This window comes from Theropithecus gelada, chromosome 8 (genome assembly GCF_003255815.1).
Source record: "Theropithecus gelada isolate Dixy chromosome 8, Tgel_1.0, whole genome shotgun sequence".
NCBI lineage: Eukaryota > Metazoa > Chordata > Mammalia > Primates > Cercopithecidae > Theropithecus > Theropithecus gelada.
This window is the reverse complement of record NC_037676.1, coordinates 136,838,937-136,855,079: the sequence shown is the minus strand read 5'-3', so window position 1 is coordinate 136,855,079 and position 16,143 is coordinate 136,838,937. Positions and strand designations below refer to the sequence as shown.

General features: G+C 40.8%; 1 protein-coding gene across 7 annotated transcripts in view; it reads left to right on the top strand.

Annotated features, from left to right (window-relative positions):
* Positions 1-16,143, top strand: part of ZFAT (zinc finger and AT-hook domain containing) — a 231,570-nt gene that overhangs the window by 147,428 nt on the left and 67,999 nt on the right. The window lies entirely within an intron of this gene.

Below are 16,143 nucleotides of genomic sequence, written 5' to 3'. Positions count from 1 at the left end.
TAACATTTCTGTAGTTTGGAAGTCTATCACACATCTCACTAAGGTAAAATCAAGGTGTTGGCAGGGGTGCATTTTTTCTGGAGGTTCTGGGAAAAAAATCCACTTCCTTGCCTTTCTGGCTTCTAGAGTTGACCTGCATTCCTTGGCTCATGGCCACTCCCTTCATATTCACAGCTGGCAACATGGCATCTCTCACCATGTCTGCTTCTCTGACTCTCCTCTTCTGCCTCCTCTTCTACCTTTAAGGACCCTCGTGGTTACACTGAACCCACTGAGATAGCCCACAATAATGAATGTCCTTATCTTAAGCTCAGATGATTAGTAAACTTAATACCACCTGCAGTCTTAATTTCTTTTTGCCATTCTAGGTAACAAATTTACGGGTTCTGGGGATTAGGATGTGGACTTTTTTGAGGGCCATTATTCTGCCAACCATATTCCCCCACTTTTCTTCCTTTTACGTCAACTCTGTGGTAGAGCATTTCAGCAAGATCAGAAAATATGCAATATTCATACATATTCCAATGCAAACATTACAAAGAAATCAAGTCTCTCTTTTTTACTAATCTTAGATTAGATCTCAACATCCTCACACAGATGCTACTAATCAATTGCAACTGGCTTACAAGATGAAATCAATTTGCTTTTCTTGAGGTAGCTGTACAATTTACAATACATGATTTGTGTCAGGGAATACTATAAGGGCAAATTTCCTGTATTGCCTTTTGAAATGGCATATTTCTTATTTGTATATTTATTTTAAAAATAAAATTAATGTGTTCACTAAATAAGATTTGGAAAGTACTTGTTGATTCCCTTCCATATGGATTTTTTTTTGATATTTTTTAGACATGGTTGAGGTCATACTATAAATACAGAATTTCTTTTTCTTTTTTTTTTTTTTTTTGCATGGAAATTGGAGCCTAGGTTTACCACTGATAAAGCTCTATTGGAGAATGTGGCTTAGATGACTGGCCTGATGGTTTGCTGTTAGGGACCTTCCTAGTGAAAGGCCGGGCCAGGGAGCTTATATGCAATTTTTAATATTGTCTTTTTAATCAGCATTTCATAAGTATTTTCCATTTTACGAAAATCTGTTTATAAACTACTTTTAATGGCTGCTTAAGGATGATTATCATAGTTTAACCATTCCTTTCATAATTGGATAGTTTGGTCATTCCTGGTTTCTGTTGTTGTAAGTAACCCTACAATGGATATCTGTATGCCAAAAGCATTTCCATGTCATCCTCAAATCTAAACAGCTATAAAACACTGGGTGAAGCCTGTCAAACCTCTGAGAATTCACAAATAGTAAAGATGTTATTTTCTCTTCTTGCAGATGCAATTAAAATGCATTCCCTAGGGCGGAACTGATATTTTCAACCTTAAAGAGGTGCCAGAGAAAATACTTAGACAAGATGAATGTTGCTGAGCCAGGATTCTCTAAACAAAAATAGGCTTATTCCTTCCATCTAGCTATTCAACTCTTTGCTTTCTTCCAAATAAGTAAGTCCATGGATCATTTTGTAAGGCAGTGTAGTTAGAGTCAGGAATCACCTTGTGAAGTTCTCTCTGATTCGGCTCATTTGGACCCCTAACTCTGTTGATAGAAATGTTCTCAATGACAGAGCTGATTCAGTGGTATTCTCCTTGCACATGAATCAAAAGTGAGTTTATTTTAAAATAAAATTTTATCTTTTCATTTAAAAGGGACACTCACTTAAAGAGGATACCTCTTCATGCTAACCATATATATATATATATCATTCTATATTAAGTTTGAAAGTTGTTGTATGTTCAGTTCATGGGATTCATACAACCAGTGAAAACGCTGTCATGAGAGACATTGAGTTCGGGATGGGTGATGTCAGTGATAGAGAGGGAGGGAAAGAGAAAGAGAGAGTGAGGGAAGAAAAATAGATGACCATGAGAGGAAAGTCTTGCTAGGGCTTACATCACAACCCCATGCCAAAATAGTTGGTAAGATCTGCCATTTTAGCTGATCTTGAATCTCTCTGCCTCCCTCCCCAGGTAGTTTGGTAGATGGATTGAGTGGCCCATTCATTGTAGGAAACTGTGCTAGATTTCCCTTAGCATATTTGTTAGGTGTTAAAGCCTGAGAATGGATTTTAAGATAATACTTTCAAAATCCAAGACAAAAATAATGACTGAACAGCTGGAATTATTTTTATTTTCATATGATATTAGCTCTTTAATATTTGTCTTATTTTTATAAATGTCTCATATTAAAAATAAACTGCTACCAGTAGCCCAGTTGAAAAATAGGCAAAGGATATATAAAAAGAACAGATCACCGAGAAGGGAATAACTTTGGGTGTATGATAAGATGTCCAACCTCACTGATAATTAAAAAAAAGAGTAAAACCACACTAAGATACCATTTTTCACTTCTCAGATTGGTAAACATTCAGAAGTTTGCAAGCATGCTGCATTGATGAGGCTATGAGGAATGGCCATTCTCACACATTGCTGGTGGGAGTGTTAGTGCCCATGACCCTGTGGAGGTCAGTTTGGCAGAATCTGTCAAAATTGCAAATGCATGTGTTCTTCGACTCACCACTTGTAAGATTTTATCCTACAGATGTACTTGCAGATGCATGAAATGATTACTGTGCAGGGTTATCCATTAGAAACAATGGAAATGCCCATGAATTAGGGTGAGGGTTGAATAGGCAACGGGGCACACAAACAGCAGAATGATGCTTTGTGGCTATAGGAAAGAATAGAGGATCTCTCTACTTCTATAGAAAGATATTGAAGATATATGAGGAAGGGCAAAAAGTAAGGTTAAAAAAGGGCAAAACCATATTTGTATTTACTTACATTTGTTTTCAAGCCTCTGCAAGAATACATGCAAAATAAACAAAGAAACATAACCTGTCGTGGGTGGGTGAGGGTTGGAACTTGGTAGATTGAGGGACAGGGCTGAGAGTGAGACTTTTCCCTATATATATATTTTTAAAATGTTAAGTCATTGCTTTTACCTATTCAGTAATTTAAGTAAAAAACAGCAACATATTAAATAAGAATATTGTCCTAGAAACTATCTAAAGTCAAAGCAGAATGTAAACATGTTTCTCATCGGTGATACCATCCTATGAAGATAGTGCAAATTGCCTTTGGAATTTCACTGAGATTCCGTTTAGCATTTGAAAATCTCGGAATTTCACTGAGATTCTGTTTAGCATTTGAAAATCTCTGAGAGTGATGAGGTCTCATAGCAAAGCACAGGATGTAGAACCAGGCAGATGAAGTTTCAATTTCTGGCTGCGCTGCTTGTAGGCTTTGTTATTTAACAAATTTTATGATCTGTAAAATGCTGATAGTGATGTTTGTCTTCTGGTGTTTGAGATATTAAAAGCAGTACCATTTTTTTATGAGTAGTAGGTATGGCACATGGTACCAGGCAGGTGATCAAAAATTGTTGGCTCTTGTTTCCTCCCCTATCTCTTGAAAATGGCTGCAGTTCTTGAAAGAACTAAAGCAAAGAGTATAACCCCGCCTGATCATGGTTTATATTCTTTTTGGTGAGATTACATTATGTTTACAAATAGTTCACTCTAAATATTTTTCTAGGTGTTATGTTATATTTTTTATACATTTTTAGATATTGATGTTGTTTTACTTTTTTCTTGTTGTTCGGAATTGTTGGGTTAGGCAGATTAGGGCCAAAATCTTGGTGCTGCTGCTTACTAATTAGTTAACCTTTGGGAGTTCCTTTACGTTTTTGAGCCTCTGTCTTCTTATTTGAAAAATATGAACAATGATATAATTACTTCAGAGGCTTTGAAAGAGAAGCTGCTTTGAGGGAACAGACCAGAAGGAATGTCTCCGCACAGCTTTGGGAAGGCTTGGCCCATCAACCCCGCCAAGCCGTTCCTGGGGGAGGAGGTGCTGGGGAAGACCTCAGGTTTGCTGTCTCATAAAGAGAGTTAGGGGGCTTTCTTGTTACAGGGAGAAGCTCTGGCCTCTTGCCACCCTTCCTACAAGACTGGCTTTTCTGTAACTTTAGTCAACATCAGAATTACCTTGGGATCTTGATAAATGTGCACGTAATGGGTTTCTAAACCCAGAAGATACTTTCAGTAAGCCTGGAGCCCAACCTAGGATCCTTGACTTGAACACTTTCCTGTGTGGTTCTGATGCAGTGGCCCCACAGCCCGTAATCTGCTAGACATTGCGCTGGGTTTTGAATTCTGCAAAGAAAGGCCCTATTCAAATATTTTTACTTAAAATGTTCTCCTGTAAACAGCACACAGCTAGTTCTTGTTTGTGTCTCTGTGTGTGCCTACATGTGTATATGTGAATTATGTACCTGTGCGTAACAGGGTGACAATCACTGCCCTTTAATTGGAGTGCATAGTCCATTTACATATAGTGTAATTATCAACATCTTTTAATTTAAGAGTTCCATCTTGGTATCTATTTTCTATGTGTTGTATAAGTTCTTTGCTTCTCTTTCCTTCTTTTATGTCTTCTTTTGAGTGAATCAAGTATTTTTTAATATTCCATTTTATCTCTTGTATTGACTTTTTATTTTAGAACTGTTGTAGATTTATAGAAAAAAAATGTGACTATAGTACAGAGAGTTTCTATATACCCCACACCAGTTTCCCCTGTTGTTACCGTCCAATATCAATACGAAACATTTGTTATAACTAATGAATCAATATTAATACATATTATTATTAGCTAAAGTCCATATTTTATTCAGATTTTCCTAGTTTGTACCTAATGCCCTTTGCCTATTTCAGGATCCCATTAGGATACCACAGTACATTAGTTCTCATGTCATTTTTAGGATCTGTTTGGATTTAACAGTTTCTCAGACTTCCTTTGTTTTTGATGACCTTGGAAGTTTTGAGGGGTACTGGTCAATCGTTTTATAGAATATCCCTCAGTTGGGGTTTGCTGAACTTTTAACTATACCTTTTTGTGTTCCTCTTGTTTTAGTGGTCACTGTAGACCTTACCTTATCTTTATTACAACATATTCTAGTTTCAAATATTATTTTATGAACAATATAAGAACCATAAAACACTGTAATTCATTTACTCTCCCCCTACACTTTGTGCTCTTGTTGTCACACATGTTCATGTTGTAAGCTTCTCAATATAGTGGTGTTATTTTTTTGCTGTAATCAGTAAATATTTATAAAATATTTTAAAAATACGTAATGAAACTAGAATTTTAAAAAGATTTAAAATTGAAAAAGGATTTTATTAAAATATTAAAATATTTTTAAAAGGGTAAATACAAATTTACCTGCATAATTCATCTTTCTGGTATTCTTCATTTTCTCCCCGCAGATATGGGCTTCTATTTGATACATTTTTCTTTAGCTTGGATAACTTGTTTTAGCATTTCTTGTGTGCTGGTAGGCTAGAATTGAATTCTCTCGATTTTTGTCTATTTGAGAATGTCTGTATATGGTCTTCATTTTTGAAAAATATTTTGATAGCCATAGACTTCTAGGGGGACATCACTCTAAAAATGTTCCATCCCTTTTCATCCTTTCTTGTTTCTAACCCTTTCTTGTTTCTAACCACGTTGTTTCTCTATGTGTAATGAGTCTTTTTCTTCTAGTTGGCTTTAAGATTTTCCTCTTTTTTTTTTTCGGTTTTCATCTTATTAACGTCAGCAAGTCTAGGTATGCTTTCCTTTATATTTACCTTACTTGGGGTTTGTTGAGCTTTTGGATCTGTGGGTTGATATTTTCCATCAGTTTTGGACTATTCTCAACCGTTATCTCTTTATTCCTTCTGCTTCATTTGTTCTCTCCTTTCCCTCTAGGACTATAATACCACATATATTAACACATATATATTAATACATATATGTGAGGCACTAATAGCACCTCACATTCAGGTGATCTCTCTCTCTCTCCCTTTAGTTCTTCTTTGTTTTTATGTTTCAGTTTATATAGTTCGTATGATTTCTACTTGCCTTTCTTCAAGCTTACTTATCCTTTCTTAGGATATATTAAATCTGCTATTAAGACCACCAAATACGATGTTTTAATTTCTAGGATCATTTGGTTCTCTTATCTTTTCCTTTTCCTTTTCCTTTTCCTTTCCCTTTCCTTTTCTTTTTTCCTTCCTTCCTTCCCTCCCTCCCTCCCTCCCTCTCTCCCTCCCTCCTTCCTTCCTTCCTTCCTTCCTTCCTCCCTCCCTCCCTCCCTCCCTCCTTCCCTCCCTCCTTCCCTCCTTCCTTCTTTTTGTATCTTGCTTGAGCTCCTGGGCTCAAATGATCCTCCTGCCTCAGCTTCCCACGTAGCATTTTTTTTTTTTGTAGTTTTTGTTTCTCTATTACATTTTATCATCTGTTGACACTTGCTTTTAATGTTTTTCCTAGAGCCTTTAACATATTTGTTCTAGTTACTTCGATGTTTTTGTTTAATAATTTTAACATCTGGGGCACCTGCACATCAGTTTCTATTGAGTTTTTTTCCTTTTTCTTTTTTCCCTGCAGGGCTGCAGAGATGTTTTTCTTCTTGATTTGATGTCATCTTTTCTTGCTTCTTTGCATGCCTCACAATGTTTTAATGCCAGACATTATGCCACATATGCCAGACATTGTATGTGAAAAAACAGTAGACTGAGGTAAACAGTAGTTGGCCTTGGGAAAGTATATGTTACTAGTGTGGGGGACTGTGCAGAAGAGAGTTAATATAGCAGGCTTGGCTGCTCTCCTTTGAAAGATCTGCTTACAAGCTTGGGCTGGCATCTGAGAACATGGACTTCCAAGAGAGTTTGTAGCACCTCACTGTTAAGAGGAGCTTACACTTTCTAAAGTGTTTATACAAACAGTGCAATTTATGCTAAATACCTTCCTTTTTTCTGGGAGTATAGAATTTTGGTACATGCTAGGCAGAGGGTACTTACATGATCAGCCATCACTAAAATCTCTGGTCACTGAGCTTCTAATGAACATCTCTGGTTGACAGCATTTCATAAGTATTGTCACAGATCCTTGCTGGGGGGTTAAGCATGTGCTCTGTGGCTCCACTTGGAGAAGACCCTTGGCAGCTTGCATCTGGTTTCCCCTAGCCTTCACCCCATGTGTCTCTTCCCTTTGCTGATTTTGCTTTGTATTCTTTTACTGTAATAAAGTGTAGCCATGAGTATGACTATATGCTGAGTCTTACAAGTCTTCTCAGTGAGTCACTGAACCTGAGGGTGGTCTTGGCAACTCAAGAATGAATAAATCTAATTTGTAGTTGAGCTGGGTCTGGGTCTGGGCTCTGAACAGCTCTAGAGTTGGTTTTCACTATCTTTGGATATTCTGAGAACAGGATCAGGACTTTGCTTTCAGCAAGGTTGACCATCTGAGCACCAGTGAGATTCCAGAAATCACATTGTGTTTTACAGCCCAGCACTGGCCTTCTCAATCATACAGGCTCTCTACCAGCTTTGCAGGTCAGCTGCCAGCATCTCGGGATGCTGCAGAGTTTCTGTTTCTCTCCAGCTCCACCCCGGGCTTTCTGTTTATTAGACATCTCTCTCCCGCCTTGCCCTGCCCAGGGAACTCTTTGGAGAGTTGGCGGTGCACTTGGTGAAGGCCTTGTGTACTTTGTAAGGGATGGATTTCCTCTCCCCTTTCATCACTGGCTGCAGCTTCAGCCACCAACCCTGTTGCACGTGGTGAAGTTCTCCATTTCACAGGGAAGAGGTTGATGGGTCACTATGCTGAAGATAAAAGTAGGAGAAAAGGAACTGGTGGATACCTTGGTCTCTAGCATAGCGACCTATCCACCTCTTGTCTTTTTCTAGAATTAGTTCACTTAGATTTCTTTGTATCCTCAGCAGTCTGATAGCTCTGTCAAGTTGTCAGTGTGAGAGCAGTGGTCTCTTGTGGTTTTCTGCATCCTAGCTGGAAGCAGGAATACTCCAACCCTGTGATTCTCACAGTGCCTGTCAGTGTCTGCACAATAGAGTGCCTGTCAGATGTACCTATTGCCCCTGCACCAACATACACAGAACTTGAAGCTGGGAGTAAGGAGCAAGGAGGGTGACTGAGACAGCAGACTGGCTGATGTGAGTAATCTGGGTGGGTGCAGAGTCATGAGGAGAGAATTCACTGCTAGCTGTCATGCAAGGGTATTTTCAATGCAGCATTACCTGTGGGTAGTTCAGGAAAGACTGGGAGATTCATGGACCCTTGGGATTGTACCCATGGGAGAAACAACAGTGCACAGGTTTGATGAAAGGCCTGAATCCTACAGCACAAGACCTTTCTTTTTTGACGTTAGAGATTGTGGCTCTACGGTCAGACTATCATAGAATCCTGGCTTCCCACTTATTACCTGTATGGCCTTGGGCAAGCAGTCTCCCCTCTGCAGCTTACCTGTAGCACAGAGATAAAAGAAGTACCTCTTCTTGCCACTATACACATTGTGATTAGTCAGGAAGTAAGTAAAGAGGGCTTGTCACGTTGTTCTCAAATGTTAGTTCTCTAGAGACTCCATCCTGGTTTCTTCCTTTTTTCATCACAGGACTGTCCTGACTCTAAATCTTCTTTTCTTTCATGACTTTGTTTAAGATTCTTGGTGCCTGTGGCATGTTCTTTTTGTTCACAGAGTCATATTCACCTAATTCCTCTAATGTGGCACATTCTTTCATGATGTACCTGACCACATAAATATGTCACTGAGACAGAGTCTCACTTTGTCGCCCAGGCTGTAGTGCGGTGGCGTGATCTCAGCTCACTGAAACCTCTGCCGCCCAGGTTCAAGCAATTCTTCTGCCTCAGCCTCCTGAGTAGCTGGGATTACAGGTGCCTGCCACTGCACCTGGCTAATTTTTGTGTTTTTAGTAGAGATGGGATTTCACCATCTTGGCCAGGCTGGTCTTGAACTCCTGACCTCTTGATCCACCTGCCTCAGCCTCCCAAAGTGTTGGGATTACAGGCGTGAGCCACTGCACCCGGCCAAGAAGCTTTACCAGTTGTGTCTCCCACACGGAGTTCTTAATAAATGGCCTCCTTCTAACAGCAAATGTCTCTCTCCTCAGCGGCCCTGCCCTTCACTGCTGGACCTGCTGCCTGTGCTTTCAAAAAGTGTGATTCTCCTGCAGAAGGGCCTTGTTCTGCCCTTGCCCCGCCATTCTTTCCTCGTCACTACCTCTCACCCATTTTTTGCATTGCACGGGACATGCCACAAGGCCCCAGCACTGTAGGAAGTTTGCCCTTTGACTCATTCCTCTGTAAAGCTCCAAGTGCACCGAGAGCTTTTCCTGATTTATGGAAAGCATGTCAAAATTTGGTGTGTGAATGTGCAAGTCCATAAAAGAATTCAGGTCTGAAATTCACAGTTTTTGAGATTTGTGCATTTTGGAGACTCTTCAGCGTGACTTCATGCTGACCCTTGCTTCTTACTTTAGACACTTTTTTTGCTTCTGAAACAGAATAACCCTTTCCACTGTTTGACAAATAGCTCAGATCACTCCTCTGCCCCTGACCTCCAGAAGATGAGACTGGCCTTCTGTTCTGTAGCCATCAGCCTTTTGGTATAGATGTGTATGCTGTTTCACAAGGGAAACCATCCACGCCTTCATCTTGAAAAGACACTATTTAAAGTTTATGTTTGATGTATCTCAAAATGCAATTGAATCTTCAAAAATGTGCACCATGAAGCCAGAGAAATCTATTGGCTGTTGTCAGCCTAAAATTTGCATAACTAAAAGTATTTTCATAAAACTAGTGAGAGGCAAGGGAGATCTCAATCACCGATGTCATTATCATTGAGAAACTTTTCCTGAGAATGCCATATAGAATACATGATACCACGATTTGACATTCAGAATTTTGAGAAAAAACATAAGTACAAATAAAGTACTGAATGTTCATTTGTCTTTTTGATGCAAAGCATATGAAATGTTTACTTATGTATTCAACACATTTTTTTTCTGGATAGCAGGCACGTCTGTGTCAGGCACCATGACGGGTCAGAGGATTTCAGGATGAAGCCAGGCCTCTGGTCTGCCAGGGTTACAAGTCTGGGGAGAGCCAAGTAGACATCAAAGGCAATAGCAAATATGTTAAATGATCCAAAAAGTTATGTGCAGGGTTCTGTGGGAACCCAGAAAACCAGCAAACTAATTATTCCAACTTTATCGGTTTTTAAAAATTATGTTTTAATTGGATTAATATATTATCCTGTTGTGTAAAACCTGTAGCTTAAAAAACCTGTAGCAACCAGAAAGCTCTCCAATTGACTGTTACCCACAAGTCAAAGGGAATTAGTGTAACCTCTTTTTGCATTCCTGATAATGAAATAGGTCCCAAAGGCCTTTATAATGTGTTGGTGTGAAAGGGAAATGGTTGTATGTACAAAAGACACGAGGCATCTGAGCACCTAGAATGCTTAAGGAGCTTGGGTGCTCAGTTGAACAAAGGTGATGTTTGGATGAGGTCAGCTGAGGATGTGGCCTGGTAATTTGCTCCTAGTTTCCAGTGTAAACTTTGTCAGCAAGGGAGTGAAAGCAATAAAATGATCTCAAATAAGCAGATTGTTTGGAAGCCACACATTTATAAATAGTTCAAAGTAATAGCCTGAGAGTCTCAGTACCACCTCAAAATGCTGAGTCATCTGGCATTGCTTATGGCGTTGCGGTTTTATTTATACTACCAAGAAGATGGTTTCATCTTTCCACGAGAAAGTTCCACCACAAGGTTGAATGTTTAAATATCTAGCATTAGAATAAATAAGACAGGTGGGCTGGTTTCTTTGTAATGGCCATGTGCTTGGCGTTACACAGGTATTTCCTGTGCATTACCTTATTTTGCCCTGAAAAACTCTACCAGGTAGGTATTAACATCCCCATTTTATGGATGAGGACACTGAGGCCCAGAGTCTTGTTTAGTAATGTGCTCAGGAGTATCACAATTTCTGTGAGCTAGAGTTGGGATTTTGATCCATGTCTCTGTAGTGAAAGCTACTCTGTCTGTGTTAGTCCACGGTTTCTCATTTTCAAGTGAAGCAGAGGAACTTATTTACCCCTTTGTCCTTTTTCCTCTCACTGCTTTGCTTATTTAAGCCGGAGCTATATGTTTAGCTCTCAAGACTGAAGCAAAATCTTCAAACAAAATGCTGATGGAGTGTGAAGTTAGCAGCCAGAGCATTTTCTAGGTTCAGTGGAAATTACTGAACCAAGGGGCAGAGAGAAAGAAGTAAAGCATAGAGTTTCTGTTGGTGGTGTTTGTCTTGCTTTTCGGTTCTGAATTTGCAAGAAAATGGAGAATCTGAGATTCCACATGGTTTTCTTGTTAATTTTGAACGTGGCGGGTGGGGTTGGGGGTGGGATGCACAGCACGGCCATGTGGTGGTGGTAACAGGGGCCATTTGTTAAATTGGTTTGAAATGTAGTGTCTCTGCTTTTTAGCCATCTTAGTGCCATCTTCAGCTTCATTCTATTTTAGATGTTTAAAGCACCTCTGGAAAAAAAAAGAGGAAATGGGGTTGTTTTATGTTACATTAAAATCCTGTCTAAGAGTGTGCAGTAGATTCTCTGGAAATATTGCATTTTTGACACAAGTGATTACAAAAAAATCAATAATCAGAGAACGCTAAAGAGTCTTCTAAGCCCTTGCACAAAAAGCAATTAGTGTGGATTGATTTACTGTTATTTATTGTGATGAGATAATTGCCTCAACACAAGCCATTTTTGAACTTGTGGTATGCCACGGTTTTAAAACATTTATTTTCTTAAATTGTTTAATTTGTCTCTGGCCTTATTTTAAAACCAAGATAGCTTTGTGCTTACTAAATTATATGAAGACCTGGCGTTTTCTCTCTTGATCTTTACCGCACGCTGTTGTTTTTTTTTTTTTTCCCCCCCCTGTTGTGACTAACCTTGGATGGAATGCAAGTCCCAGCCTCATGCTCTCAGGTTTATAAATCCTGAAGTGATAAGGCAAAAAAAAAAAAAAAAAAAAAAAAAAATTAAAAGATTTTTCTCTCCCAGCGTGGATGGTGCCCAGTGGACTTGGCTTTGAGCCTGTCTGCTTTCAGGAAGACTTGGATTGAAGACTTGGATTATAGACCAGAGTGTGACCTACCAAATCTGCCTGAATTATATTTGGCCACTGGGAGAAGGAGAAGGGAATGATGTTCTCATCACCAGATATCCTGTAAACATCAACATTACTTTGAAATCTTTGGTACAAACTTCTTTACATGCTAACATGAGCCCATGAAAATCTGCTTCCCCCTCGCTCCTTGGTCCGAGGGCCTCTTCCTTTCAGGCGTGTGTCTCTTGATGTCTCTTGGCTTCTGCCTCTGTGTTTCTTTCCCCTTGTCTGTCTCCTGTGACTGTCTGTGGGTCACGGGGGTCTGGGTGTGGTTGTTTGGGTCAGGTGGAGTGCACCGGTCCCGCACATTGTCCTGTGTACACATGGTTCACATTCCCACTGAGCTCAGGCTGGAGAAGAAGATGAGCATTCTAGGTGCAAATGTTCTTTAGGAATTTTCCTTACGAACATCACCATGTATCTTGTAATTTACAGTCTTGGTCCTTTATTATGAATATGCATTTTTTCTCAAGTTGCCCGCTGCCCAGTCTAGGGGTGCAGATCTTTGGCCATTGGCCCGGTGATCAGTATTCTTCTTGCTTCAGGGTGGGGAGCCTTCATGTGGCCCTGCTGCAATGACTCTCAGGCACTGAGCAGCCTCTGGGGATAAGCTCATATTTCTATGAAACATTTCCATCTGTCAGCCTGTGTCATCATCCAGAGCATTCTGGAAGAGTCACAAGCTTTACTGGGTGACCCTGGGTAGATAATGGGCCTTGGGGTTCAGAAATTCAATGTGATGGAATTCCTCCAAGTGGAAAAGAAGTTTATCGTGGGCACAGTTAACATGCAATAGCGAGGTGAGTCCGGCAGTCAGCCAATCATGTTTTTGTTTTCACGTGTTCCATTCTGAGTCTCTAGTGCCCAGTGCTCCACTGGCTGTGGTGGAACCCAGCAGTAGCAGAAGACATGGCTTTTGTCCTCAGGAAGCTCAGCCTACCTGGGAGACAAGATAGACCTTCCCTGGAAGAGGCCGTCAGTCAGTGTTTTCCACACTGTGCTCTCTAGAACACTAGTTCCCTGGGATGTCGGCAGGTGTTAGGTGGTAGGGACACAGTACATAGTGATTTTCAGTCTCATTTTGGCTGGAGAAGTCCCTCTCCTATTTTTCCCAACGTGCCTGCCAGCACTTAAACAGACTTTGGGAAACACTGGCTGTCAGAGAACCCAGAAGTAGAGAAAATAGTATAATGAACCCCATGTATGTCTGTCACTTCAGTGGCTTCTGGTCACACTCAGAGTTATAGCCGAAATCCTACAGGTGGCCAGAAGCACCTGCCCTGCCTGGCCCCTGGTTCCTGAGCTGCCTTGCCCCCGACCCTCCGTTGCAGATGTGGTGCGTCCCACTCCATCTCCACGCTTGGTTGCACCTGCTCTTCCCACTTCTCATTCTGCTTTTCTCCCAGGTAGCCACACGGTGCTTCTTTCACCTCCTTCAGGTCTTGGCTCAAATGCTTTATTTTGATGTGTTTAACAGCATCAGTGGGTTATATATTTACTTGTTCATGATGTTAGAATGTAAATTCTTTGAAGCCCTTTGTTTAGTTTTTATCCTACTCCCAGCATCTATGCAGTGCTTAATAAATACTTGCTGAATTAACAAATCAGTAAATGAATAGGTTCTGTAGAAATTTAGTGCGATAGATTTATCATGGCCAACTTCCAGGTGGAGGTGGGACTGAGCTCCTTCAAGGACTTGGAGCCACAAGGGCACAGCGTTCAACAGATCCTCTGTTACTGGGCCATGCCTGGTCCTTCACTCCGTTCTGTGGCTTTGAACTCTCAGTTCTTCCCTCTTCTCACAGTTGCCATAGGCCTCTTGAGGTTAATACAAGATAAAACATGTGTAAGTGCTTTAGAAAGGAGGTGCTCAGCCCAGGATAACCAAGCATGGTCCCAAGGCTCATGGGATTCTTCACACTCACCAGATGCAGTGAGCCAGGCCCTGGAGGATGCTGAAGGATCACAGCAGAGGTTCACTGCAGCCCACCAGGAGCCTCCTCTTAGCAAAGAGCCGGTTTACTATCTGTAAGTGTATTGTTGTCTTATGTTGAGCACAGCAAACCTAGCTTCATTATTGTGTTATGTTCAAGAAGCCTCGATGGAGATTCCTGTAAGAGGGAGTGCATGTGATCTGTTTCTGGTGTGTTCTTTGGAAATCTGTGCAAATGCAGTCACAGTCAATCTTCACTGCTGCAGTGGTGTTAACTCTGACCTGCAGTGTTTGGTAGTTCTGTGGGCAGTTTAGATGGGGGTCTGTACAGAGCCAGGTCCTGAGGCGGGAATAGAGAGGAAAGGGGAAGAAATGGTGAGAAGGTTATGCTACTAGAACTTTGGGAGCTGGAATTGCTACTGTGAAAACAGCACCATCTTGTTGATGCTGTGATTTGAAATGCAAATTCATCTGCAAAACTGAAAATACAGTACAAAAGCAAAAGCTGCAGAAATCATCCATCTGATCCATTAGCAGGAGAGATTATTGCTGAGGTGGAGCTTGTTTGTGGTGAGCCTTGGTGATCAGTGCCCCAGTGGCCAAGGAGACTGGGGTGTGAACATTAGGCTCCGACAGACCTTAGCTAGAACACTGGTTTGGCTGGTGACTAACTGCATGACCTGCAGCAAGCCACTTAACTTCCCAGGGCCTTGTCAGCAAGAAGAGGATGTTAATATCTCCATCTTTACCCTAGGCGACTGAGGCATCTAATAAACACTCAGTGATAGCTGTCATTATCTGTTGCGAATTTGGGGTCCCCTCCTTAAGCTCGTCTTCCTCTATTGCTGCAAATGTAAACAGGAAGTGTTCAAACTCCAAATGCAAGTTAAAGGAATACCGTTGGTTCTCTTCCTTTACCTGAGGCAGTTTCCACTGTTCTTTGTGTAAACTGTCAGTGGTAATAATTTGATGAACATCTCCACGTAGACTGCTCTGTTTACATTAGCTCCAGTCCTTGCAATTAAAGGAGCAAACATTCTCAAAGTTGCAGAGCTGTTAGGCAGTAGAGCTAGATTGAGGTCTGACTCCAGAAACCCCTGCCAATTAGGGGTTGTGAGAAGTGTCCCAGGCCACAGACCTCTCCACTGTACATGGTGGGGAATATTTGTCGGAAGCATCTGTTCTGGTTGTTTTTTTCCCCCAGAAATAAAAGAGAGGTAAGACTGAAGAAGCTATCACTTCATCCTTTATGGGCTCAGATTAGATAAAATTGCTTTATAAGTCTCAGAAGTAACTGAATTAAGTCTGAATTCAAAGTTCTCAAGAACTTGGGATCCCGCCCTCCCCCAGCCCAGCTACACACTTCTCAGGGTGACTTGGTGCTAGCTTGCATTTTAGGGGATTGATGGCCACCCCAGACATTAATGAAAAAGAACTTCATCTTCCTGTCGCATTTCCTCAGCCACAGAAGTGCTGTCGTAAATCTTACAGGTGTCCTACCACCAAAACCCCTCGGGAAGCACTTGCATGATCAAGACCGTCTCTCCACCTGGGTAACTTGATAGAAGCTTGGCAGTGCCAGAGTTATAGTTAATATTTCCTCTAGGCCTGTCACTGGGTCTTCAGAGAGAAATTCCTACTAAGCCTCCCTTTTGGAATATGTTATAGTTTCAGTGCAGTTTTCATCACACAGATGAAAGAAAATAAACCTAAAACTCACTCTGCATGTGCCGCGATAAGTGGTGTTGTCATCAGTGTTATTAATGTTAGTAATAACTACCAGTTGGATGCTATGTATCATTCTAGGCATTTAATGTAAGTTCTGTATAATCCTCATAAAAACCTTGTGAAGGGGACCTCTGTTGCCTATTTACCCATTTGGCCATACATTTCTTTTTACTGTCTTTCTTTCTTTACTTTTCTTATTGTGAAATAGAATATGTCCAGAATAGTACATATGACATGAAGATGTGGTGTGATGAATAATTATAAGGTGAACACTTGCATAGCTGCTGCCCAGAAAGAGACCATTACCGGACACCCTCCTGCAGGATGTTCCTGAGACCACCCTTTCTCTGTCCCAAAAGTCACCACTTCCCAACTTCAATGACAATTATTAG